This window comes from Misgurnus anguillicaudatus, chromosome 6 (assembly GCF_027580225.2).
Source record: "Misgurnus anguillicaudatus chromosome 6, ASM2758022v2, whole genome shotgun sequence".
NCBI classification, from domain to species: Eukaryota; Metazoa; Chordata; class Actinopteri; order Cypriniformes; family Cobitidae; genus Misgurnus; species Misgurnus anguillicaudatus.
Window position 1 is genome coordinate 25831823 of NC_073342.2, and position 27205 is coordinate 25859027.

At 37.3% G+C, this 27205-nt stretch overlaps 1 protein-coding gene across 3 annotated transcripts in view; it reads left to right on the plus strand.

Annotated features, from left to right (window-relative positions):
• The window catches only part of znf469 (zinc finger protein 469), a 345099-nt gene that overhangs the window by 78274 nt on the left and 239620 nt on the right, over positions 1-27205 (plus strand). For all 3 annotated transcript variants that reach the window (XM_055193247.2, XM_055193246.2, XM_055193249.2), the window contains exon 2: positions 3679-3719. The gene's annotated coding sequence lies outside the window, so the exon portion shown is untranslated. The remainder of the gene's footprint in view (positions 1-3678; positions 3720-27205) is intronic.

The following is a 27205-nucleotide window of genomic DNA, read 5'->3' on the forward strand; positions in this document are numbered from 1 at the left end:
ATTGAATGACTTACTTTTTGATCGGCATACTGTAGTTGGGATCTGCAATCCGTTTGACTACTTTTTACGAGCATTAGTTTGGCTCGCCAAGCCATACACGATTATCAATTTATGTAACATTTGGTTTTCGCATGTAACATTGTTTTTGGGTCACGGCTTGGAGATGTTCAGGACATGTGAGGTGGGGAGTGATAACAGACTCTACAGGTTCTCAAACTTGGCAGAATTCCTCAAAGTGGGAAAAGTCTCTGGCCGAAGCCAGCTGAGGAGGCTTAGAGGAGCAACTCTTTCCATTTATATTACACTATACATGAAACCCTTCTCGTCTTCTGTTGAATAATGAAAGTTCATGACATTACACGTGCCGCCGGGTCTGGGGAAATCCTAAAAAAATAGCGAGGGTCTTACCAGAAAGAGCGAAACAGAATAAACAAAGCCGCAGAAACGGTGGAACCCGCATTCAATTTAGGGATCTGTTTTCCTTCCAAAAAACTGTCTGGGGTTGAAGAGAAGCTGTTGTTTGAATTCAATTACGTCTTCCATATGTGTGTTGTCCAAGGTTCACGGTGCGCCGGCTTCCAACTGGTGATGTTCTGTAACATAACGTATGTGTATCCGGCCTGGGAAAGTGAGGTTAGGTTCGTGTGCAACAGAATATTGTGATAGAAAACGAATTATTGCAGTTGTGGTGTCCTAATGCATCTGTAACGGTGGGCCATAACTCTTTTAGATGTCAGATTCATCGCTCAAACTGACCGGTTTTACCCAAGTACACACATAATGGAAAAACGTCAAGCGGCATTGTCGTATGTTAATCAGTAATAACAATGAGACATTGATGGATGTCTGCGGACAACGGCAGGTGTGTGGATTTATGAATCCAGCACATGTGGTTTTTAAAAGCAGAGGGGTCGCAGCATGGCTAGTTAGTATGGCTTCTGCAATACAACAAAAACATCTGGTTGCAAAAGGCATCTGTTTTGTTTGACGGACATTCAAAATATCAATGTAATCTGACAGAATAAAGTTTTTGGCGAGCGACAACCAATATAAATCACAAATCGTATAAATCACATATAAAGTGTAAAAGTTCATTTTTTATTTTTGTTTTGAATTTGTTTTATATTTTGAAGCGTGAAATGGACATTGTAGCTCAGGATAGTTCCTAGTTAAGTGCGTTGGACTGTACATGGTCTTCTGGTGCCATTAACCAATCATTGGGTGCATCCCAATTCAAGGGAAAAGGCCGCAGACTTTGAAGGCAAGGCTGAAATGAAACAAAATGAGACGGTCTAGCCTAAGGGGGAAGTTGCGTCACTTTAAAGGTGCAGTGTGTACATTTTTGCGGCATCTAGTGGTGAGGTTACGCATTGCAACCAACGGCTCAGTCCACTGCTCACCCATCGCCTTTGAAACACATAGAGAAGCTACGTTGGCCGCCACCGGACAAACATGTAATCGTCGGAGACAAATTAGTAAAAAAATTGTCCGTTAAGGGCTTCTGTAGAAACATGGTGGCACAAAATGGCGACTTCCATGTAAGGGGACCATCGCTGTATGTAGATAAAAAAACATCTCATTCTAAGGTAATAAAACATAACGATTCATTATGAAAGGTCTTTATACACCCCTGATCATATAGTTTTGTATAATATTTTGCATTTATGTCAAGAGATCCTTCTAGAAATTACACACTGCACCTTTAAGGATATTAATTCACATCATTAAAAACATCATTTCTAATAGTAAAACAGTCACAAGGACCTTTAATTTGCAAAAAATACACTTTTATCAACTCCAGTTTTGAATGTTTATTTCAAAATGCCCAGACGTCACGGGCACGCATTGCATCTTGGGATAGCCAAGGCTTAGTGCATCCCATTTCAGGGGCTTAAAGCAAATGACGTCACCCGGCCGCGACGAAGGCTGACGAAGATTGCATCCTTCACATGCAATCCTCCAAATGTGGCTCTTTTTCCCCCTGAAACCAAGGATCCATAGATGTATCCTTCACAAACTTGGCTTTCCCAAGATTCAATGCGTGTCCGTGACATCTGACTCTTGGGTATTTTGAAATAAACATTCAAAACCGAAGTTAAATAAAAGTGTATATTTTGCAAATTAATGGTCCTTGTCACTGTTTTATTATTACAAATGATGTTTTAGTGATTCAATTCAATTCAGTTTTATTTATATAGCGCTTTTCACAATTGTTAATTGTTTCAAAGCAGCTTTACATGAATAGATGTAGGGGAAAACACAGAAAAATCGATGGATAATATAAGAAGCAGAATACAGCGGCTAAGAATAAACCGTACAAGTGAGCGTAGTAATAATGTAACTTATACAGGAAAGTGCTAAGTTAAGCCAACGTTGGCTGACTCTCCAGGGGATGAAAAAAACCCTAGGAGAAAAACCCAGTGGGAAAACTCCTAGAAGGAGAAAAACCCTTAAGAGAGATACATATATATATATATATATATATATATATATATATATATATATATATATATATATATATATATATATATATATATATATATATATATATATATATATATATATATATATATATATAAACGCGATAGGGATATGAAACGGGTAAGCGGATTAAACTGGTTTAGCCGGTGGTCATTGGTCAGGCATCGGCTGGGCATTACGTTAAAGGACAGCCAGTAGATCAGTGGTGTGATGACCTTTACAGCAGCAGGAACTGGGTCTGTTTGTCTCATTGTCGTCGGGGTCGAGGACAAGACAGGGAGAGAAACAGAATCCTATTAGCGTAGGGTCCGTTCGCATTTAATGCAAGTGTCATACAGTATTGTGGTTTAAAAATCGGCTTGGTTCCAAACAGGCTAACTATTGCAGCATAAGTATATTACCCAGATGAGTTATGTAAATGCTTTGTTCTGGATAAACTAACTATTGCAGGATAAGTACATTTACTTGACATGTTATGTGAATGCTTTGTTAAAGAAGAATGTCTTAAGTTTGACTTAAAGTGAATAAATATTATTGCTGCAATATTTTGCGTTTTGCTTTTGTATATTTTTAAGGCTGGTGAATTATACATACTGTTGGATAGTTTAATCTGCATCAATGTGTAATATTTTCTAAAATAAAACCCAAAATTTGCCTCCATATGTATTTTTAAAGGCCTAATAGGTCTCAGCTGTTGTGTCCCGCTGACAAGCGTAGTGGGAGGGAACAGCAAGTGACGCAACTTCCCCAAAGGCTAGACCGTCTCATTTCAGTTCGCTTCGTTGCCTTGAAAGTCCGCGGCCTGAAAAGGATCCAGACCCTGAATTGGGATGCACCCGCTGTGAGGGATACATATATGGATCCTTGGTTTTAGGGGAAAAAAGGCCATTTGGAGGCTTGTATGTGAAGGAACCTTCAAATTGGACAGCCTTCGTCGCGGCCCAGGGATGTAATTTTCCTTAAAATACGGCCTTGGAAGGCTGTAGTCCCTAAATTTGGATGCACCAGTGACTCCAGACCGATTAGTCACATGACATTTACGGCTCAGATGATTGGCTGAGATAAACCCTTGCATGTTAGGTTATGGTCAGCCATATAGCTGCTATTGAGAATAGAAATGTATGCTAAAATAATTTAACTTTTCTGAAAGCTCATTACTTGTTTGCTACATCACTGACCTTTCTTTTCTCCTTCTAGTTCCTTGGCACAGGATCCCCAAAGACAACATACATCTACAGGTAGGCTGTCCCATTTACCTTATGTGCACTTACGTATTAGGCAAATTCTATTGGTTTCATATACAGCATAATGTTCAAATCGTATTCCTACTTAACATCTGCAAGTCATTGTAGTGAATCTAATTTTGTGGGTTTTCTGGTTGAATTTGCATTGACACAAACAAATAACGAACCAACAAACCGGTGTGCCATCCAAGGCTCACAGATTGCATGCATGCAAGTCTGGCATTGGACGTTCAGTTTGAAAACTTTCAGCAATTATACGTCATTTGTATATTTGACTGTTCTGTTCATCTGTGTATTTTCCCCTGCTGCGGTTTTAGCCCTGCTGCTGAATAGGATAATAGTGCGTGTATGTGAGTATAGGTTTGGCTGTACTTGTGAGAACCAAGTTTTTAATCCTCACAAAGGCCTAATGGTTAAAAAGTCGGACTTGTAGGTTGCCGGTTTGAGTCTCGCAGATGGCAGGTTGCGACCGAGGTGCCCTTGAGCAAGGCATATTTTGCCCATTTACTCCTGGGTGCTGCGATGATAGCTGTCCACTGTTTTGTGTGTGTGTGTGTGTGTGTGTGTGTGTGTGTGTGTGTTCATGACTCACTAGGATAGGTTAAATGAAGAGGTCACATTTTGAGTATACCAATGAATGTCACGCAAATTTTGGACGAACGAACAATTCATAACTATTGCATCACATAAGACCACAGACTCACAATCTCTTGCATGTTTTTTACTCTGCTTGTATAATGTTGAGCAAATTTCTTCAATTCCCCAGTTGATCATAATCGTAATTGGGAAATGTGTTCCAGAGTGGTTGGCGTCACCTTCGGTAAAGTCACTGCTGATGAAGTAAAGACTTGGCTGTAGTTTGCCATACACTTACAAGGCCAATCAATGCATGCTTCTCTTAATCCAGTTAAACCTTGATGCATGGAAGACACTGTGTTGAAATGCCGGTAATTGTGGTCTGGGTCACATAAGGAGAACGACTTCTTGTTTTGGACACTTTTACTTCATGCAAGAAGCATAGCGGTTTGTATTGGCGGACATTCGATGTTGGGGTCAGCGAGAGCTCGTATTTTTAGAAGGCATTACCTCATTTAAGTTAATGGGACATGTCTAGTTTAAAGACATAATAGTTAGACTGATAACAGAAACTGGAGCGAATGATGTGATTTGGACTATGTTTTTATTGTTTTTATTTGTATTGTGCACATGCACAAGGCGAATGCTTTTGTCCCGGTGAGTTTTTGTCCCAAGAGTGGCCAAGAAATGCAATGTATGTAGCTCATCTGTAAAAATTGTGTACACCAAGATGATTCATTGTAAGTTTTGGTGTTTCGCAAGATTGCAATTTTTAAATATGACCCTGGACCACAAAACCAGTAAGTAGAATGTGTATATTTGTAGCAATTTCCAACAATACACTGTATGGGTCAAAATTATTGATTTTTTAATGCAAAAAATAGGATATTAAGTAAAGATTATCTTCAATGAAGATATTTAGTAAATTTCCTATTGTAAATATATACTGTAAACATGTATTCATCATTAACAATATGTGTTGCTAAGGACTTTATTTGGACAACTTTAAAAGCGATTTTCTCAATATTTAGATTTTATTTGCACCCTCAGATTCCAGATTTTTAAATAGTATCTCGGCCAAATATTGTCCTGTCCTTACAAACCATACATCAATGGAAAGCTTGTTTATTCTAATATTATTCTAATATCTAATAAATATTTTAGTTTAAGCAAGTACTTAGACAGTTTCAACACTAATGGACTCAAAAGGCCAAAACATATATCATATAAATATTCCCCTGTAGTCAATCATTTTATAAGGGTGAAAACGTATCTAAATTAAATTTTTAAAGGTTTTAAAATACCTTGAATGTAGGGATGCACGATATATCGGCCGACATATCGTTATCGGCCGATAACTGCTTATTTTCAATATTATCGGTTATCGGTCTGATAGCAAAATTAGGCCGATAAATGAAAGCCGATAAATTATGGATTATTTTGGTTTTTTGAACCACTTCACTTGCTCATTGCTGGCCATGTGGAGTTTTGATTGGTGCTTTCTGTGACATAGCACGAAGATGACACGTGTTGTGGGCTTAAGAAGAGTATGCTAGTCTAGCGCAAAGACAAGATGTCCGCGGTCTGCGAGTTTTTCATTGTGAAAATAATATGAATATTTATCGGCCTATAGATATCGGTTATCGGGCCCCAAATTAAAGAGTTATCGGTTATCGGTATCGGCCAAAATTTCCATATTGGTGCATCCCTACTTGAATGTAACTCTACACTCTTGGTTCATTATTATGTGTAGAATCATGAATATGCAAATTTGTCCCCGCCTCTACTCAATTGCACAAGCTCAGACTACCTGATTCACTTGGTTAACATCTTGACATGATTTGTTACTACATGTGACATGGAAAATGGAGTCTGTCTTTGGTACACTGCAGTTTTAAGAAAAATACTCAATTAGCAAGTTCTCCCACTAAGAAATCAAGGAGGGGTCTGAAATTGTCATTGTCGGTGCATGTCCACTGTGAGAGAAATAATCTAAAAAAAAAAGAAAAACCAGAAATCACTATGTATGATTTTTTAACTATTTATTTGTATGATACAGCTGTATCAGTAGCCTTTGTTTGCATTTACAGAGGTCAAAGTTTCCTGTAGTTTTTCACCAGGTTTGCACACACTGCAGGAGGGATTTTGGCCCACTCCTCCACACAGACCTTCTCTAGATCTGTCAGGTTTCTGGCCTGTCACTGAGAAACACAGAGTTTGAGCTCCCTCCAAAGATTCTCTATTAGGTTTAGGTTTGGAGACTGGCTAGGCCACGCCAGAACGTTGATTTGCTTCTTACAGAGCCACTACTTGTGATGTTGGAAGACCCAGCCTCAACCCATCTTCAATGCTCTAACTGAGGGAAGGAGGTTGTTCCCCAAAATCTTGCAATACAGGGCCCCGGTCATCCTCTCCTTAATACAGTGCAGTCGCCCTGTCCCATGTGCAGATAAACACCCCCAAAGCATGATGCTACCACCCCCGTAGGGGTGGTGTTCTTGGGATGGTACTCATCATTCTTCTTCCTCCAAACACGTTTAGTGGAATTATGACCAAAAAGTTCTGTTTTGGTCTCGTCTGACCACATGACTTTCTCCCATGACTCCTCTGGATCATCCAAATGGTCATTGGCAAAATTAAGACGGGCCTGGACATGTGCTGGTTTAAGCAGGGGAACCTTCCGTGCTATGCATGATTTCAAACCATGATGTCTTAGTGTATTACCAACAGTAACCTTGGAAACGGTGGTCTCAGCTCTTTTCAGGTCATTGACCAGCTCCTCCTGTGTAGTTCTGGGCTGATTTCTCACCTTTCTTAGGATCATTGAGACCCCACGAGGTGAGATCTTGCATGGAGCCCCAGTCCAAGGGAAAATTGACAGTCATGTTTAGCTTCTTCCATTTTCTAATGATTGCTCCAACAGTGGACATTTTTTCACCAAGCTGCTTGGCAATTTCCCCGTAGCCCTTTCCAGTTTTGTGGAGGTGTACGATTTTGTCTCTAGTGTCTTTGGACAGCTCTTTGGTCTTGGCCATGTTAGTAGTTGGATTCTTACTGCTTGTATGGGGTGGACAGGTGTCTTTATGCAGCTCACAACCTCAAACAGGTGCATCTAATTTAGGATAATAAATCGAGTGGACGTGGACATTTTAAAGGCAGACTAACAGGTCTTTGAGGGTCAGAATTCTAGCTGATAGACAGGTGTTCAATATATATATATATATATATATATATATATATATATATATATATATATATATATATATATATATATATATATATATATATATATATATATATATATAAATTAGTCTCAACTCTGTTTTGGGCAATTCTGTAATGATCTTTTTAGCTATTATGAATGCAGCAGCCTGTCCAGTGTGAATACCCCCTTACTGTTGGTAGAGATGTATAGACTAGAAAATAAAACAGAGAAATAAAAGAGGAGAGAGTGAATTAAGACAAAGTAAACAAAAAGATAACCGATGAGTCAGAAAACATAACTTCCCAGCAGCAGCGAAAAATGAAACATCCATCTTTCCACAAATTGACAATGGTAAGACAAATAGACAATAGTTAGAATGCTCTAACAGTGTAAGCGTGTCAGAACATCAATGTTTGCACTCACCTGAATGATTTAACATTTCAACACTGGAAGATCAAAAAAGCGAAGGGATTAGATAGACTTCTCCATCTTTCAGTGCATGTTTTTACCTAAAAAAAAGCTTTCTGGGGTAAGTTAGGGTTAAGCGCACTGCTCAAGGGTAATAGGAGGTGAATCTCTCAAAGAGATGCCCGGGTCACATTTCACTTCAAAATAAAAAATAAGTATTTGGCATGAAAGAATTTAAGTGCATATCATTGTCTTGCATTGTGATATTTGTACAGCAACTGATATGTCCAAAATATGTAAGAAATTTCATCCTCATTACTGTAAGAATTGGTGAATGGATGCTAAAATAAACAGCATCCTATAATTATTTATGTATTTTAAAATGTGACCACAAAAACATATACCTGTAGGGTCAATAAGGGTTTTTGAAATTGAGATTTATCCATCATGTGTAAGCTGAATAAATAAGCTTTCCATTGATATGGTTTGTTAGGATACAAATGAGATACAAGTATTTGAAAATCTGGAATCTGGGGGTGCAAAAAATCCAAATGGGTGATTCTCACGAAACCATTGAAACACCACGGCACTAATGATTTTAGCTTAATATAGTAACATTAAAAAGCATCAGAATTAACACAATACTGTGTTCTACCTTGCACAATGTGTGATTTCAACATAAGAATTTATAATTGTAAATTTTATCTCATTTTCTGCTGAAATTCTCATTACCGCAATGTGTCCGGCTGTGTTTGAACATGCGTTATGTTGTAATTTAATCAAATTAACACAAAAATATTAAAAAAAAAAATAAATGGATGTTTTGCTAGACTACTTTAGATGACAGAAAAAATATTTACTGAATATTCATGTATTTGAAAAATTAGGAAAATGATGTGTCCATGCCTGATGTTCTCATCCTCCGCAACACTTTTTGAGAACAGTTTAAGCACACATACAGAATTTTAATAAAGTTTGATTTTGAGTGACCAAGCACATGGACCAGTTACTTCAAGATGGCTACCAGGTAAGATCATTTTTTTACAGTTAATTTGAAATATTGTCTTGTCAGAATGCTTACACGACATTTTGATTATCATTACCGCAACAGTTGTTTATTAAATGTTAATTTAATTAATAGAAGCATAATACTTTGATTTTAAATGCATGTGCAGAATCTCCAAATTATGTTCTTTCAGGTTTGTCATGTCATTTTGAAAATATGTCAGTGTTGATGTTTTCTGACTGTTGCGGTAATGAGATTTTTTAGGACTAATTTTTTAAATTATGTTACAAAAAGTGTTAAATGATAAGTAAAAGTTTTTAAATTAATGTTCCCATTTACTCCAGACTTTGTTTTTCAATGTCTGGTGGGAAAAAAAGTAAATTTAAGCAATTTTTACATTTTCATGCTTGACATTTTTAAAACCAAGTTTTCGTGAGAATCACCCAAATATTGAAAATTGCCTTAAAAGTTGTCCAAATGAAGTCGTTAGCAACACATATTACTAAAGATAAATAAATTTTTTATATATTTACAGTAGGAAATTTACTAAATATCTTCATAAAACATGAACTTTACATAATATCCTCATGACTTTTGGCACATACAATGTATTGTTGATAATTTTGACCCATACAATGTATTGTTGGCTATTGCTACAAATGCAACTTATGACTGGTTTTGTGGTCCAGGGTCACAAGTGTATTTATTTTTATTTAAGGCAGCATGAATTAATTAAATGCAGTAACTGTATATACTTTATACATTTTTATTTTACTAAATCCATACTTACTTTCTTAAATCTTAAAGGGGACAGAGAATGAAAAAACATTTTTACCTAGTCTTTGTTGAATAATGGTAGTCTACCCACATTCACAAACATACAAAAAGTACTAGACATGCTAAACATCTCAGTCTCATAGAAATTCCTCTTTTAGAAATGTCAGCCAGAAAACAGCCCAATCTGAAAAACTGATGCTTATGACATCACAGGCATCTAACTACCCCTCCACTTTAAAATAATTGGATAAATTTTTTGAGTGGCAGCAAAGTCAGCCAATTAGTAATGAGATTGCAAGTTAAGCCAGTAGGGGGAGCCAAATAGGTGCAAAACCACTTGTTTAAAATCCCCCACCCTAATAGAGCTATCTGAGAGAGGTTTTTAGGAAGCTTCTAAGGCATTACAGACCCAAACAAATTTTTTTGTCTACATGTCACATCACAGAACAAGGATAAATACTCCGTTCAATCATTCTATGTCATCTTTAAATTGTGAATCAACAAATGTTGAAGACTGTTTTACTGTTTGACACTATGAGAATGCTTTATTAACTATAAATGTTCGATAAAATATTGCATTGTGTCGGTTCACATAACGCAATGCAAGTACACGTTGCATTATCAACATTTCCTCTAGAGGGCACTGTAGTGGACATTAGTGTAAACTCATCTACTGCCCGTTTCCAGTCCAGGTCAAAGCCCAAACTGCCAAACAAGTAGTGAAAGTTGACACATTTATAGCTTGCAACCTTAAGAATAATGCATTAAGTTTAACGGCACAGACATGTGAAGGTAACCCAATCGCCCCTCTGAGTATTGAGGTTTGTTGCGCCACAGAAATAGTGTGTTCAGCTGGATCATTCGCATCTATGTCTGCATGCATGCATAAAAAGTCTAAGAAGCTCGATCCCTTAGATCAGGACTGAGCTGCATGTGTGTACCGAGTGCTCTTGTGTATGGAAGGTTAGGATTAGAGTGGAAACTGGGATGGGGGCCATTGCGCACATCCACTCAATCCTTGCCAGAAAAAACAGGTATCGGAGGTTGCACCAAAGTGATACATCTACCCAGCGCACCAAACAGAGGAGTTTGCATGAATTTAGTCTGCCCTTTGAGCCAGAATGCTGAAAAACCAAGGGAAATAAGTCCTCTTGTTTTCAGAAGCAGTTGCCAGATATTCTGTTGCAGTGAAGGCGTACAGGGAAACTAAACCATATGAAGCAAATCGCATTAACTTTGACCAGCCACTCCAGAGACATGCACATGATATCAGTGCATAGCAATACAAATACAGATTTTCAATACTTTAAGGGATTTTAATGTGATGCTTCATTTCCAACAGTTTTTGCTATGTTTATAGTTGGTACCTATAAACACATGTACTGTATATGGTTTATGATTAGATTAACACTAGGATTGGCTATATAAATGAAAACAGTACAAATGTAATAATTTTAATAATCTTTTCACTTGGAGGCCGCCATTTTGTTTAGATCACAATACATGATGCCAAAAGGTTGCAACCGAAACCCGTTCAATTAACTCTTTCCTCGCCAGTGTTTTATTTTAAAAAGTGGCCAGCGCCAGCATTTTTAATGATTTTCACAAAAGTTTAATGCCCTTCCAGAAAATGTTCTTCTTTAAATATATAAACATACAATATATAAAAATAAAAGAACACACCCTCTGCTTTCAAACAACAACAACAAAAAAAAAAAACGTTTTATCCTACCTTTGTTAGCTCTCTTTTTATCACCTCTAAAATATGGGTAGGTTTCTACAAAAATACAACATTTTAAGCAAAAAGCTGAAATAATTGCATTTTTGTGAAGGACTTTTGATAGAGATCAGATTCAGAGCACTTATCAAAACATACATGGAGTTCTTACTGTTTGAACCAAAGGGTTGCGTCCGTGTTTTATAAGTTGGGTAAGAGCACCACCTGGTGGATAATAGCGGAAATATGGATTGTCGGAAAAACTTGTCATTGGCAGGAAAGCATTTTCTCTTAATTGACAAGTTAACTCATCAATGGCGTGAAAGAGTCAAAGGTGTACTGTACAGCAGGGTTTCATACCAAAGAGTAACATAAATGATGAACGATATAAAAAACACAAATTATAGATGAGCAAAACAGTCCTTCCAGAAAAACGCATAGTTTTTTTGTGATTGTTGCGGGCAAAAATCCTTTATCTTGCGGCACGTTTTTTTTTTTTTTTTTTAATTCGATGGAATACGCAGGATATTTATGCAATTTTATGCGATGAAGTTGCAGGAACTTGCAAAAATTTCGTGAACTTGCAAAAACTGCGGGAACTTGCTTTTTTATGTTCACGTCACATAATCACGTATCTTCATAACGTTCCCATGGCAACAGGGGGCATGACCGCGATTGTGTGAGGTTAATGCAACATTTTTCAACTTTCTGCTAAGATATTTGTGATTTTTGCGAAAATGTGGGGATTATGAAATCATGCAAGCCCCGCATATTTTGCGCACGGAAATCTGCAATTTATGCCGCGAAAGTGTGGCGTATTTAAAAAAATGCATACATTTTTACATGAAAAACAATAGTAGATGCCATAGTGTTTACTATAGTAAACTGTAGTAATATTTTGTGACAGCCATTTTTACGTCATCAACCCAGAATGCATAATAGTGGCCTCTATAGGTTAAAAAGAGTATTACATGTTTTTTTAAGGGATGAAAATATTTGTTGTTTCTATAAATGTATTTTAGTAGCATATAAGCAAATATAAAGTATTAAAGCTTGCAAGTTTTCATAGTCAGGGTACCCTTTAAGATTGTGCCAAATCAGAAGAGGCAGAATAAGCTTTTTTTTACATTACGATGCCCACAGCATTGTTCAGATCAGCTGGTCACATTTGGTCCATTTAGTCGAACTTTATGAGATGTTCAACAGTAGCCTTTCTGCAAGGACATTTTGTGTTGAATATGCCGGCAGGAAAACACCCCCATGCTTGGCGTAGCTGGTAGCAGAGCTGGTAAAAACATTTAGGGTTTAAGGCTTCATTGTTTGTGTTTCCAAACGAAAGAGAAAAAAATGTTTTAGTGGTCTGCCACAGACGTGAATACCAGAGACGTTTAGCTTGTTGATTCTGAACCACTGCACTCGTCCTAACCCGTACCCCCAACATCAATAACCCGGCTTCATGAAGATGATGCTTATTTCATCTGATTCCTGTGTGGACCATGGAAACATTTCTTTAACATCTCGGTGACGGCTTGATCTTTTAAGATTCTGTTTCTGCTAAACTGAGTTTGTTTTTGTCATGCATAGTATATTTGTAACTTGTTTATTATCTTTCTATTGTTTTTTTAATACAGTGACAAAAATGCTCAATTCATGGGCTCCCTGCCACATCTACAGGTAGCGGCAAAAATGAATCTTACCCTTTACATACAGTAATGGTACATTCACACTGGGTGTAAGTGTTGACGCTTCCCATTCACTTTTAATGGGTGACGTCATGCGTTGCCGAACTGAATTGTGGATCCGTCAGTGCCGCGTCAGTGCTGTTGCTCGCGGCAGAAGTTGAACATTTCTCAAATTTTCAAGCGGCAACGCGTGCGTCAGCCAATCAGATCGCCTTATGCAAATAACTTAGTAAGAGCCAGCCAATTACATTTATGGAAGACCGGAGCATGTGTTGTGTCCACCGTGATTGGCTGTTGGCCACGCTTCAGACAACCTTCCGTCACGCGTTAACGCATTCGCACCGTTTGAATGTACCATAAGTGACATACTTTTTGTACTATAAAGCTTTGTACAAGTTAGCTCCCTATCTAGACAGCATTATAAACCATCACAGATGGACACAAAGGCTGTTCTAGAATTTACTGTGTTTTGCAAGTTTACTGCTGTTTGTGTATCAGGTGGGGTCGCTGTCTATGCTGAGTAGTCCAGACAGTCACTTATAAGGATATTTGTCTAGTAAGTCAGCTATTTTTTGGAACAGAACTATTATATAATCTTTGTCTCTAAGCTCAATTCTTGGCCGTCATGCTCTTCGAGTACAGATCTAGGTTGGCTTAAACCGTTTCGGTGATGTTATAAATTTGCTTTTAAGGAGTTTGGCAGAAGAGGTCAAAGCTAGACCACCCTTTTTTCCATGCATTCACTCCAAGATACAAATAGTCAGGTAACTCATCTCACACGTAGTTTTTAAAGCTTACTTCACAACAGAACATACACTGCCAGAAAAAAAATGGTCAAAACTGGTCCCTATTGCAGTGTCCTTTCTTATATACTTCAGATGTACATATTTGTACCAAATGTATACACATATCTACCCCAAAGGTACCTATTAGGACCATTTAAAGGGTACTTAGTGACAATTTTTTGACATTTTTTTCTGAAGGGTACCAGAATACACCTTGCCTCCTAAAGCAAAATGGAGAGTAGATACAAAGACACCTTGGGCGGAACAATGCATTCTTTGACAGTAAACTGCTAGCCTGGCTCCGCCCTCCTACGTGCTTCCGCTTAATTTTCATTTCGCTACTACGTCTGGGACTGCTGTGTAGAGTTTCGTTTTCTCCTGCAAAAATCTGCAGGTCCAATCAGCGAACAGAGGGGTGTGGCTAAGAACGATGACGTTGAGGTTGTGCGTCAGTTTGAGTTGTAGTTCAGTAATGGTAGCGGAGAGAGACGTAAGAAAAGCTATTCGGTCCGTTGTTGCAAAACTGCCAAATATAATATAATATAATATAATATAATATAATATAATATAATATAATATAATATAATATAATATAATATAATATAATATAATATAATATAATATAATATAATATAATATAATATAATATAATATATAATATAATATAATATAATATAATATAATATAATATAATATAATATAATATAATATAGTATAATATAACCAAGTCTTGTTTTCAGTAAAAATATTGAAAAATTCTTAAATTATAGGGATGTAACGGTATCAAAAATTCACGGTATGGTAGTATTTCGGTATGATGCCCACGGTACGGTAATTATTGAAACATTAAAACGGTCAAAAAATTTAAGTTTCAGTTTAATGACGGATGCATCCTGCATATGCGACCGAAGGAGACTGCAACCTCCTAATTGAGAAACGGCATACACACACTGCTCATTCACGGATTTACTCACTCGTTTTTTGAATGTCCATCACATTTTGTCCTTTCTCGTTTCTTTTCACAGCGAACGCGAACTTTTTCGACACATCAGATTTAAAATTCGTGTTTCTTTTCACTTGTAGAGAGGCGTCAGAGTAGCACGCATGGGATTATGGGAATTGTAGTTCCCGCGTCCCTCCACTCGCTCCACTTGGCCGGAAAAACACTACACGTGTTGCCCGGAAGACCTAACGTTTTACCGATCATGTGACCACGGTGGTACCGGGAAAATTTTCTACTGCAATACCACGAAATATATAATACCGTTACATCCCTATTAAATTAAGATGCTTTTTCTTGATGAGCAAAACAACCCAAGAAAATAAGTCTAGTTTTTAGACCAAAAATATAAAATGTAAGTGATTTTGTGCATAAAACAAGCCAAAAAATCTGCCAATGAGGTAAGCAAAAAAATCTTGAACATAATTCTTAAACACTAAATTCAAGAAAAATTAAAAACAGTTTTTGCTTGTTTTATGCACAAAATCACATAAATTTGATATTTTTGGTCTAAAAACTAGACTTATTTTCTTGGGTCGTTTTGTTCATCAAGAATTTTTAGATATTTTTACTGAAAATACTATAATAATTTTTTTTCTTGAAAATAATTTTTTGTAGTGTATACATTTCTCTGTTGTAACCAAACCTTTCAGGCGCCCCATTTACTTCTATAGTATTCTTTCTATCTCCTATGATGCTCATCGGTTTGGTTACAAACATTCCTCAAAATTTCTTCCAGAAAAAAATGTATTTAGGTTTGTAACAACATGAGAGTGAAAAAATGACGACAGAATTAAAAATTTTTGGGTGAACTTTCCCTTTAATAACCAAACAGATCTGGGGCACCATTCACTAACAACATGAGAGTGAGAAAATGATGACAGAATAAACATTTTTGGGTGAACTTTCCTTTTAATAACCAAACACATCAGGGGCACCATTCAACAACAACATGAGAGTGAGAAAATGATGACAGAATACAAATTTTTGGGTGAACTTTCCCTTTAATAACCAAACAGATCTGGGGCACCATTCACTAACAACATGAGAGTGAGAAAATGATGACAGAATAAACATTTTTGGGTGAACTTTCCTTTTAATAACCAAACACATCAGGGGCACCATTCAACAACAACATGAGAGTGAGAAAATGATGACAGAATACAAATTTTTGGGTGAACTTTCCCTTTAATAACCAAACAGATCTGGGGCACTATTCAACAACAACATGAGAGTGAGAAAATGATGACAGAATAAAAAATTTTGGGTGAACTTTCCCTTTAATAACCAAACAGATCTGGGGCACCATTCAACAACAACATGAGAGTGAGAAAATGATGACAGAATACAAAAATTTTGGGTGAACTTTCCCTTTAATAACCAAACAGATCTGGGCACCATTCACTAACAACTTGAGAGTGAGAAAATGATGTCAGAATAACATTTTTTGGGTGAACTTTCCCTTTAATTACCAAACAGATCTGGGGCACCATTCAACAACAACATGAGAGTGAGAAAATGATGACAGAATAAAGTTCTGCCTGGTTTCAAACATATTTCAAAATATTTTCAGCAGAACAAAGACATTTATACAGGCTGAGAGTGAGCAAATGACAGAATAAAAAAAAAAGAGTTTTATTTTGTCTCCTTTTGTAAATGTTAGTGTGATTATTCTAGAAGTGTGTGGAGAGGTCGCTTAGCACACACAGCAGTGAAACTGGCTTTCAACAAATGATGTGGTATGCTAAGCAGATTTACAATAGGTAAATAAATACATTTGCTAAAATGTACCCTTCATAGACAGGAACATTAATTTTTTTGCAAAAACATTATTCCCAGGCTGTGCAGTGGGAATTCTTAAATGCCGACATATGGAAAATGCATACATCTATCGGCAACTGGGGTGTAATTGCGGCCCATTCACATTCTCACATTCAGCGGACCCAGACAGCTTGCTTGTTATTTAACAACCTGCCCGTCTTGTATATGAAGCCTTCGCAAGCTCAAGCTAAAGACCTTAAGCCGTTTTTTGTTGCTTGGATTAACGCAGCACTTGAAGGTGTGATGCTGTTAATATGCCCTAACGGACCATGACTTTGGTTTGGGGCAAAACGTGATACGTCGACACTAGCGTTGAGAAACTCCATAGGCCAGTTAGTGGAAAACAAAAACTCTGGCAAATGTTTAAGGCTGTGGAAAAGTGGGTTTCATGCCCGCGTCCTTATATTCCAAACCTCGAGAAACAGTTTTTGTGTCGTATCTTATGCGGTTGTGTGAAATGACATCAGAGCTCAGTGTGCACAGCAGTCAGCCTCATTGAACTGCTTTGCAATGTATTGTCTGTTTGTTCAGCTGTTTAACATATGTGTCTACAGTGTGTTACTGTTAGTTTAGAGACGGCAGTCACAACTGTAGCAGTTTAATGTATGCTTGAGTGCACAGGTATCAGTTTTTTCTATTTCCTGTTCATGGTGCTGTTGTTAAAGGTGAAGTATGTTATCTATGCGGCACCAAATGGAAGAGAAAAATGATTGTTGACTTTGACATTGAGCATATTCTCTTTATAAGTCGCTTTAGATGAAAGCATCTCCTAAATTATAATTATTAAAGGAATATTCCATTTTCTAAAAAGAAAAATCCAGATAATTTACTCACCACCATGTCATCCAAAATGTTGATGTCTTTCTTTGTTCATTCGAGAAGAAATTATGTTTTTTGAGGAAAACATTGCAGGATTTTTCTCATTTTAATGGACTTTAATAGACACCAACAATTAACACTTAACTCAACACGTAACAGTTTTTTTCAACGGCGCTTCAAAGGACCACAAACAATCCCAAACGAGGCATAAGTGTCCCATCTTTTGACAAGAAAAATAACAAACATACACCTTCAAAGCACAACTTCTCGTCCAGATCCGGTCGTGATGCGCCAGGTGACCCCACGCAATACGTCATCACGTCAAGAGGACGAACGCGAAACTCCGCCCCAGTGTTTACATGTGGGGTAAAAGAGGACCGTTCCGACGTTGTTGTATGTCAACTGATACTAATTAATGTCTTTGTGTCAGTTTATTGTTTACAATGGTCCGCAAATGTGCGTTTTATATATGTAACACGTGACCTCCCTACGTCACTACGCATTTACGTTAGGTCGCGCTGGACCGGACCTAGACGAAAAGTTGTGTTTTAAAAGAGAATATTTTTTATTTTTTTTGTCAAAAATGACAATCGTTTTGCTAGATAAGACCCTTATGCCTCGTTTGGGATCGTTTATAGTCCTTTGAAACTCAGTTGAAAAAAACTGTTACGTGTTGAGTTAAGTATCAATTGTTGGTGTCTATTAAAGTCCATTAAAATGAGAAAAATCCTGCAATGTTTTCCTCAAAAAACATAATTTCTTCTTGACTGAACAAAGAAAGACATCAACATTTTGGATGACATGGTGGTGAGTAAATTATCTGGATTTTTCTTTTAAGAAAATGGAATATTCCTTTAATGTAAAGGTGATTTAGGCTATGAAAACCCATTTGTGATTTACTGTTTTCTACATAATATCATACATAATGTAAAGAACATTTGAAAAGTTTGGTAAAACGCAATAAATCCATTTTGACTAATTTGGCTCAAAATGTGTTTTCTATATCAAGAAAGTGACAAGATGAAAACCACTATTTTCTGTTACAAACTTTCACATAGCATCTTTAGGTTATAATAATAATTTGATTTTCAAAGATTTATTATAAAAACGGATACTTTTTTTCTGAATTTTTTTTTTTCAAAATGCTATTAATCTATTGAATCAATATATAAATGTGCATTCATCTTTGCCATGTTATATTCATTTAGTTGACTAGTGGTATACACTGATTAAACATTAATGGCATTATCAAAACACTTACTTTGTCATATTAATAACACTGTCATTGCTGCTGTCATCGTTGGGATGTCATCACTGAACTTTTTTGACAGCAAACAGCTGTGAAATGTTTTGGTCCTGCTTGATTTTCGTTGACTTAAAGTAAAATAATGGAAAGTTTTTCATAAGATTCGGTGCCATAAATTACTATTTTGTTTTTGTTTGTTTGTTGATCACTAAGTACAAAATAGATGAGGAAAACAAGGATTTTGTGTATGTTCAAAGCGCCGCCTTATTGTTTACAATGCTTGGAATGGTGCGTTGTGATTGGTTGAGCGGATTTATTGCATTCTGCAGAGAAGGAGGACTGCCGTGTATCGCGTTTTTGAAAAATATGACCGAACAACACTGCGAATATCAGATTTTGCGTAAAATTTATTTTAAATTTTAATTAAAAGTGATTTTACTGCGTTCTGGCTTTGTTTCCTCGGCTTTGACACCGCAGATACTGTGGTTTGCCCCGATCGTAACACACAGAAACAACAAGCCAACCATGTCACACTGCCGCGGCCAAATGATGGTTGAACTCGCGTTAAAACGCAAATAAAAAAATATGGGTAAGGAAGATAGCTGCTAGCAAGTTTTGAGCTACCTGTGCTCATCCATTGAAGGCAATGTCCTCTGACAATAAGGATATAATCCGATTCAGTCGCATTGGTGTTTGTTGATTCGAACATCTCTCCACTTTTTAGGCAGCTAATCCAATTGTATTGACAGGGGTTACTCCTTTTTTTTATAAGAGTCTGTTAAAGTTATATTGTTAGGCAAAGTTAGCGGTGCCCAGTCAACCGGTCAAGCGCAGCCGGGCCGGCAGAAAGCACACTAGGTGAAAAAGTACACTTCGAAGTGGGGATCCATAATGTAGCCACTGAAACTGCTCTTTTTCCACGCACTAATTTTGTAGGCTACTTAAAGCAACACTATGTAGTTTCCATGTAAAAATGACTTACAGCTCCCCCATGTGGTTGAAAAGCGCAACAGTGCCTGGTAGCAGACACTCTTCTACAGGCAGGGTGAGGGGCGGGGCTGTGTTTCCTATTCTCCACCACCACTTTCAGAGTGTGCTTGTAGCAGCTAGGAGGCTGCTCAGGTTGCAGCAACAGTACAATTTGTCCAGTTAAAAGTTGTTCTATCACTGAAATAATTTTAGAGACATTATTTAAAGGTAAAAAAACTACATAGTGTTGCTTTAATATGACAAAGTGTTTTGTTTAGTACTTCTTAAGCTAATCTTAAAAATATTTAAGTTTACATAACTGTGCTACTTTGAGACAACATGAAAATTAAATAAAATGTGCATGCTGTTAGATACCACTTATAGTACATTTGAAACAATAATGTCTTTGGGACAAACATGTTCTTCTATTTTTAAATTGTGTTAATTTTTTAACTTCTGTTTTTGAAGCAAACCTCGTTTAATGTAATTTTTTTTAATAAAAAAATAAAAAAATAAAATGAGTCAAATACTCTTTGTGGTAAAAGGAGCATTTTTAGCATTCACAACATGCAAACATCAATAAAACTATTACAGTTATTAAAAACAATCAAAATGTATTAAGAAGCATGAGAAAAATTTGAATGAACACATTTTGTTCGTACATACTGCACTTTGCTATTGCAATAGTGTTTTAGTTGTTTAAGGTCATCCAAAGGCAGAGTGCAGTATCTGCATTTTGGGAGTCAAAGGTCACATCGGTGGTCATCGTTTTTTTCTATAAACATTTCTTCCTAACAAGGGATTACATGAATGCATTACCACTAATCTACCCACAACATTTGGCTGGCTGGTGTAAAAACTTTAAAGCCATTTTTCTTAGTTTCATTGTTTGCGTAGATACTGCTCTTAGCCTTTGGAGGGCAGCACTGTGACACACCATTGTGTCCCTGAGCAAGACACTTAACCCCTAGTTGCTCCAGAGGGGTGCAACCTCTGACATGTATAGCAATTGTAAGTCGCTTTGGATAAAAGCGTCAGCTAAATGACTAAGTATGTAAATGACTAAGTAAATAATACTGACCTGATACAATACTGATTTTGGTGGTAACAATAAAAAAGGCTTTTATCGTGTTTTGGAACCAAACTCTTCATTTGGTGAATATATAATGTTGATATTAGTATTTTTGAAACCCCGTGTACATTGTGCATGTAGGTCACGCAGCACAGCAGTAGATGCATTGCATTTTGTCGCAATGCGCATGCGTCAAACGTCTACGTACATTTAGGAATCAAATAAACTATGTTTCGCCCAGCCTGTGCGTTCGACCGTGTGTGTAGACGTAAAAAACAGACTATACTCCTGGCTTAAGTCTGTGACATGGGTGGTTTCACAAGTGCATTAGGAGGAGAGGACCGACTCTACTGACTGTTAGGTGGCTGACTGATATACTGTGTGCGTAAAAGTTAAAGCGTTAAGTACAATACAAGCCAACAGCTATAAAGCTGCCGTATAACTGGCACGAAGCCTTCCCATCAATTTCTGTTTTGCTCTCTCTCCCCCTCCATCCCTCTCTTATTATTTTTTACAGTGTTTTAAGAAGTATTTCTAAGAGAATAAAGTACAATCTTCAAATAATCACTGTATCGACAGTAAAGTGTTACATAATTTAGTGTTTGCTATATGATAAAATAAAGGTTCAAATGGATTCCTCACAGCAATGTATACAGATATACACTATACATATGTGTGTTTTTAGCTGGGTTGGAGTTGAAGTCTGCAGGACGGTAGCCCACCAGGAGCAGGGTTGGAGATACCTGCACTATATAAACAAAAGTAATGGGACGCCTCTTTTAATAAAGGGACAGTTAAAATTGTGGTTTTGTGGTATAGTTGATGCTTTCCTGTTTTCTATATGTCATTTCTTGCCCACTCTTGTTGTTATTGTTTGTTTTAACATGATGTGATCACTGTTTTTGTCCTTGTCTTGTTGTATATAGACTGTATAGTGTTTTTTGACTGGCATGTAACATCAATCTGCCAAGGGGTCTGCAGATGGAAATTAGCTCAAGGCTATAATCTGACATACTTACATTTGTGAACATGTTCATTAATATGTATTGTTCCCCTTTTTCTTTCTTAAAAAAATAAAAATAAAAATAAAGATGTTTGGGGTGGCACAGTGGCCACCCCTAGCAGAGCGCTGTTTTCTCACAGCAAGAAGATTCCCCGTTTATGGAAATCAAGTCGATCATGACTTCCTGCTCACAGGGACTTTATATTTTATTATTATTTGAACTAATGTTACAAACTTAAATGTTATTTTATCGCATATCGTTCCCAGCATCATTTAGAAAGTTATTGCATTTTCCGTTCAATATCGTGTGCAGCCCTACTGTTAACCACACTGTTACTTAAGTTTGATCAACTTAAAAAAGTACTTCAATTGGTAACACTTAAAATTTTTGAAAATTTTTGAAAAGTTTTGAAGGGGCTGTTTTTAATTATTCAGCTGAGTATTTTAATCGAAAACACTATCGTTTTTCAATATTTTACTGTGTTCTTACCTCAACTTAGAAAAATTAATACATACCTTTTTTTTTCAATGCGTGCACTTAATCTTTGTACAGCGCGTTGTGAATGTGTTAGCATTTTGCCTAGCCCTATTCATTCCTTAGGATCCAAACAGGGATGAATTTAGAAGCCACCAAACACTTCCATGTTTTCACTATTTAAAGATTGTTGCATGCAAGGGCGTAGGTTTGATTCTGGCATTGGTGGGGACATAAATAAAATGGTCGCATTGCAAAAACTGTTTATCACCGTTTACTTGACATAAACAACAGACAACTCAGTATGCACTTTACTCAGTGACATCGGACTCGCCACCCCCGGTGCCATCCCAAATTTAATGTACTATAATAAACAATTCGTTATGTCCTAGAGCCTAATAAACAGTAACTGTTTTATTTATTTTTCTTTGTCAAAAAAAAAAAGAAAATCACATTGTAACATATATGAATCCATATTTACTTTATAACATTGAAGAATATGCAATTAATATTTAATTCTTAATTTAATTTTGCCAAAAAAATCCCAGTGTTGAAGTAGGTGTATGTATATCATGCTGTTTCCTGAACAACGTTTATTAACGTTTCTGTAGTTCACATTAAATCTTCTTTTACTTCATTAACAGACAGTTAATCAGTGTGAAAAAATAGTTTAAGTTTAAAATGCAACCTTACATTATGTCTACATCTGTGCAAGTAATGACCACAGTGCAGTTATATAAAGTATTCAGCAATCATGACATGAATTCATGTTTTTACCATGTTGGGGTTATTTTCTTTCATGGATTAGGGACCCCCTAAATCAGTGGTTCTCAAACTGGGGGCCGGGGCCCCCAGGGGGGCTGCAAGATGGTGCCAGGGTGGCCCCAGTTTTAGGACATTTTATAAAATAAACAAATTCATCATAAATTCTGTGTAACTAAACCTAAAAAAATAAGGCTACTAACAAACAGCACTACTTTGTATAATTTAATATGTTTTGTTTAATTAAAATGTTGCATTTTAGAACACATTTGTCATTACTTTTCCTTTAGGGGGGCCTCAGGTTAAAATGGGATTGTCGTGTATTGGTGAAAACATTGTCCTTGAATCATTATGTGACACAACTTGTTCTGTATTTTGTGCATGAAACAGTTACAGTGGGTATAATAATACTGTCTTCCTCTCTTACCTGTAGCCCGAATAATCACGCGCGTCTTGTTAAGTGAACTTTGGCGCGTTGTACAAAGTGAAACCATCCTATCACACGTAGCGAGTAAAGACAAGCCCATCATAAAGTGATGTGAGTTAGAGAGGCGGGACCGGGTGTGCCTCATAAGCCTTGAAAAGTGAAGCCTGTGGCTCTTTGATTGCCCCCTGGTGGCTGGCTGCAGTACAAGTCATAACCCCGCCCTCTCCATTCAAACGAATGGGACTATGCTCTAAATAATAAAAATATTTACACTTCCAATAAAAGTTTTCGAACGATGGTTTTGGTCCTTTCAAGTAGTTGTTATCACGCTGATATATGTTCAAGTGTTCATTTTTGTGATAAGTTTCATTTTCGCTTGTACTTGGATGCTATAGAAAGGGGGCGTGTCGTTATGATTGGAGTGGTTGAATTGGCCGCGTGAGCGTTTGGGCGTAAGTTTGATACCGCGGCTCTGGCTCCACGGACGATTCCTTCTGCGCATGCCTTGGCTCCAAACTGACGTTTTTACGTAACATGGCGACGACCGTGGTCGGACATTTTTGGCTTCAATGCATTACAATGGTGGGAGGCGACGTCGTGTCGTCCATCTTTTTTTACAGTCTATGGGCGGGTCTTAAGAAATGCTAATCCAATCAAATTAGCAATGTGAGTAGAGAGGCGGGACTAAAGAAATGCAAAGCCAATCATATTAGCGATGTGAGTAACGGAGGCGGGCATTGCAGAGAACGAATGCTGTTAACCGTTTGTGTACCACATAGAGCGTTATTTTTACAGAACGGGATTGCAAAAGATTTCTAATCTCATTTAAATGATTCCTGAAAAAAAATATAATAGTAAAAAATCGACACAAGAATAAGACAGACATCAGTGGTTATATAAAAATACAGATTAATTGTTTGGTCAAAATTATTGCTAGGGACAATTCAGTCTTCCCTGAATATTTGTAGGGACATGTCCCTAGCGTCCCACCCTAAATCTACGCCCATGGTTACATGAATAGTTACATGAGTAAGTATGGTGGCACAAAATAAAACGTCGTAATTTTTTAAGTGAAGTAAAAATAAGAACAATATTGTATGGCGGAAGAGCACTGAGTTTGCAGCACTTAGACCTCGGGCGCAGTAATATTGACGTAAGTTTGTGCGCAAAGGGGAGAAGTCAAAAGTAATGATGTTACTGCGCCCCGAGGTCGTTGTGCCACCATACTTACTCGTGTAACTGAGACTCATGTAACAGTCTTCACATAGGGAAAACATGGAAGTGTTTGGTGGCTTCTAAATTAATCCCCTGTTTGGATCCTATGGAATGAATGGTGCTAGGCTAAATGCTGACACATTCACCACGCTCTGTACAAAGATTAAGTGCACGCATTGAAAAACGATAGGTATGTATTAATTCGTCTAAGTTGAGTTAAGAACAAAGTAAAATATTGAAAAACAACGGTGTATTCCTTTAAATTGCTGTAAAACAATTCATCACAGCAGGAATATCAACCTGAAGACCACGGACCAGTTACCTTATCACACTGAAATCTTACCTCATAAAGTTCCAGAAACAGTCATTAGAGAGGCCCGAAATACGGTTTTAGACACCTATTGCTTTCATTATTGCATGTGAAAGCTGCTGGATTGGTTAGAAAGTGATGTCAAACCCCTGACATTCCCTCTGGATCTGGATGAGATCAAAGGGTTGATGGAAAAGCGCTGTTCTGTGTTACAGTGAAGAACCGCAAATGAGATTATTCAGGAGATAATAAGAATAGAGGGATGGAGATCTTCAGTAGATCAGTGCCATGTATGTTTATTGAGGATTGTATTGTTCGTCTTACATCATCTGCATTGAAATCTGTGGTTAGTCAAGTGACCTGTGTGTTTTTTGTATGGGGCACTTTTTATTTAATGCACATATATAAATTGATCACTTTTAAAGTTCTATCTCAGTTAGGTTAGATACCCAGGGAATGCATAAAATGATCAAACACACATTGGATGCAATAAAAGCATGGGCCAAATGTATGCAAATGTAGATGTATGTGACTTGAGCCGTTCTCTAAGTGCTATAAGTTAGAAATCCAATTAAAGAAAGGTTTGGCGTTTTGGGAATGCCAGTTTGCGACATGCATATATCACAGACAGATTTGTGGCAGCAATTATTGCATTTTAAAATAATTTAAAAGGGGCTTTTGGGCTTGCGCTATTTCCCCTACGGTTTTCTTCATCTAAATCTGCATCTGGTGCAGCTGAGCTTGCATCTGGTTTCCATGCCTGCTCCGTTCAGTCTGAGAGATAATGGCCACACCTTGGCGCGATTCACTTGTCGGGGTAAGAATTCCCAAAGCAATCCTCAAGTCTCGGAATGTCGTGGCGTGATGGGTTTGTGACGCAAAGGAATCCCCAATGCCACGCTACTGATGAATCGAGTCTACATGCTGCACGATTCATTTTACCTACTATTCCCTGATGTTGTTTTTGATCGAAAACCTACACAGATCTACTCCTGGTGTTTATCTGACTTTTCCACATGTGTTGATAAAGGCTGCGCAGGAAACATAGCTCAGTGTGTCATCCAAAATAATACATCACTCGTTAGCGGACAGTCATTAAACATTTACCGTCATACATGGGGGACGCAAGGCTAATGCTTTTGAGACTAAAGATGTTGCTTGGTTAGCACATGTCTTTGGAATGGGATGTTATTCACAACATATGGAGCCATTGAAGTGTGGAATATTACTGATATGACTTATGTTATTAGTAGGAACCAGGAGAAGTCCCTACTGAAAAATCCAGCATAAGCTGGTAGCTGGTTTTAGCTGGTCCTCAAAGCCTGGGAAAGCTGGTGGGTCAGCTGGTCTTCAAGCCTGACCAGCTAAGTCCATCTAGACCAGCTTAAAAAGTGACCAAAACACAGCTAGACCAGCTTGCTACACCAGCAAAACCAAGCTGGGAGACTAGCTAAAACCAGCTCACCAGCTTATGCTGGTCTTAACTGGAATTTTCAGTAGGGGTTTTTCAAAAAAGTGCTTTAAAACTTCAACCCTGTTTATGAATAGAGCTCTGCAAGTTTACACCACTATTATATTATTTGAAACTTGCTACGTTACAAGAAGATGTTCAGTTAATGTATTGGTATAAGACTTGAAGAAGGCCAGAAGGGGCAGACCAAAATCGCCGCAATAGTGTCATGAGAATAAAATGGAGTCATTGGATCCGTCTCTGGAATTAAGTGTTGTGTGGGATATTTGGGGGAGTGCTGCGGGAAGAGAACATATTATTGAGGGAATTTACGCAAGGGGAAAATTTCAAGATTGTTTGCAAAAAGGTGGAATAATGTTTGATAGTTAGACTGGGATTCGGTAAATAAAAAGACTGTGTGGAAAATTTTCCGGAGAGTTTTGGCACCCAGGTTGTGGGTTCTATACTGAATGAATAGCAATGACATTGGCCATGCTTAAGATACATCCATATGGCCACATTATATATACAAGGAGACCAAGATAAATAAAAGTCTGAGAGCTAGAAGAAAAGAAAGAAAACTTCCATTGAAGATTTACGCCCCGCCATGTCTTTTGCTCTGCTAATTGTACGTAAGGTATTCTTGGCTTTTCATGAATCCTAAATGTCATTCGCTTGGAAAAGAAAAGTCCAATCTGTAAAAGGTGCTTTTGGGAAACAGTAAAATACAATGAAGTACAAAGCAGCTTGAAAGT